Source organism: Octopus bimaculoides, chromosome 23 (assembly GCF_001194135.2).
Source record: "Octopus bimaculoides isolate UCB-OBI-ISO-001 chromosome 23, ASM119413v2, whole genome shotgun sequence".
Lineage (NCBI taxonomy): Eukaryota > Metazoa > Mollusca > Cephalopoda > Octopoda > Octopodidae > Octopus > Octopus bimaculoides.
The window spans coordinates 17100855-17103121 of NC_069003.1; the positions used below are offsets into that span (position 1 = coordinate 17100855).

General features: G+C 36.0%; 1 protein-coding gene across 1 annotated transcript in view; it reads right to left on the minus strand.

Annotated features, from left to right (window-relative positions):
- LOC106877760 (uncharacterized) overlaps positions 1 to 554 on the minus strand; it is a 38637-nt gene extending 38083 nt beyond the window's left edge. Inside the window, exon 1 of the mRNA XM_014926769.2 lies at positions 298 to 554. The gene's annotated coding sequence lies outside the window, so the exon portion shown is untranslated. The remainder of the gene's footprint in view (positions 1 to 297) is intronic.
- Positions 555 to 2267: the final 1713 nt, after the last annotated feature.

The window sequence follows — 2267 nt, forward strand, 5'->3', positions numbered from 1 at the left end:
ATATATATATATATATATATATATATATATATATATATATATATATATATATATACCAAAGTGAACAAATCACTTTCTTTCTCTCTCTTTATATATATATAAGTATATGTATGTTTATATATACGTGTGTGTGTGTGTATGTGCAGACACGTGTGTGTGTGTGTGTGCACAGACACGTGTGTGTGTGCGCAGACACGTGTGTGTGTGCATGTGACATAAGAACCCTAAAAAGAAAACACCTTGAACAACAAAAAGTAGAAAAAAAGAATGAACAACAAAAAGATAAATTGAACTTACAGATGAAAAGAGTATGTGTGTGTATATATATATGTATATATATATTTATATATATATATATATATATATATATATATATATGTGTGTGTGTGTGTTTAGCAGAGTGTCGCTAATGAATTAGTAATGCTCTGTTCAAGTCAGGTTCGTTGTTGATGTTTTGCCTTTAAATATAATAAGCCCTGATATATGTCCCTTTTTTCTACTTAAAAAGAACTGGGGTCAGCTTGTACTGTATATGTGCAGTTTAACAGTTACACACAAAGGGGAACTATTCCATTTTGTGATAAGGGGTGAAAGGTATGGTGAGAAGCGAGCTCACTAAAAAGGGACAAAGCAAGAGAAAGAGGGAAACTGAGGAGAAAGAAACTGTATGAGCAAGAAGACAGATAGGTAGGTAGGTAGGTAGGTAGGTAGGTAGATAGATAGATAGATAGATAGATAGATAGATAGATAGATAGATAGATAGATAGTAAGACAGATAGAAAGATGGATATACATATATATAGGTAGATGTATAGATAGCAAGATTGATGGAAACAGATAGGTAAGTAGACAGATATGTAGATAAACAGATGATTAGACAGACCAGCATTGACAGATATATATATATATAGATAGATATATATACACACACACACACACATATATGTGTGTGTGTGACAGTTGGAAAAAGCTATATAAATCAGAATTTAAAATATAAAAGGTGTTGCGGAAAATAGCACAGAGGTAAATATGAGACATTTTAAGTAAATCTAAGACATCTTCGTATAATTTTAAAATCATTCCTTCTAAATTGAAATGTCTTAGATTTACTTCTGTGCTATATCCACTTCTACCTTTTACACACACACACACACACACACACACACACACACACACACACACACACACACATATATATATATATATATGCTTTTATTCTTTTATTTGTTTCAGTCATTTCAACGCAGACATACTGGAGCACTGCCTTTAGTCAACCAAATCGACCCCAGGACTTATACTATTGGTCTCTTTTGCTGAACCACTATGTTACAAGGATGTAAACACACAACATTGGTTGTCAAGCAATGTTGGGGGACAAACACAGACACAAACATATACATATATATGTATATATATGACAGGCTTCTTTCTGTTTCCGTCTACCAAATCCACTCACAAGCTTTTGGTCAGCCCAAGGCTATAGTAGAAGATATTTGCCCAAGGTACCGTGCAGTGGAACTGAACACAGAACCATGTGGTTGGTAAGCAAGCTACTTACACACAGCCACTCCTGCGCCTACCTACATACCTACCTGCCTACATACATACATACATTCTTTTACTCTTTTACTCATTTCAGCAATGTGGTTGCAGTGATGCTGGAGCATATATATATATCATCATCATCATCATCATCATCATTGTTTAACGTCTGCCTTCCATGCCGGCATAGCCACAGTCAAATGACTGAAACAAGTAAAAGAAGAATATATATATATTTATCTACATATATATATATATATACAGCTCCATTTGAGCGTGATCGTTACCAGCATCACCTTCTATCACTTGTGCTGGTGGCATGTTAGAATATCATTCGAGCGAAGTCGTTGCCAGTGCTGCTGGACTGGCTCCTGTGCAGGTGGCACGTAAAATACACCTTTTTGGGCATGGCCATTGCCAGTGCCGCCTGACTGGCCTTCATGCCGGTGGCACATAAAAGCACCCACTACACTCTTGGAGTGGTTGGCGTTAGGAAGGGCATCCAGCTGTACAAACTCTGCCAAATCAGATTGGAGCCTAGTGTAGCCATCTGGTTCACCAGTCCTCAGTCAAATCGTCCAACCCATGCTAGCATGGAAAGCGGACGTTAAACGATGATGATGATGATGATGATGATGATATATATCTGTCTATCTATATGTATGTATATATATATATATATATATATTTGTGACGCACATGGAATAGATTTCTTTGAAGTGAGA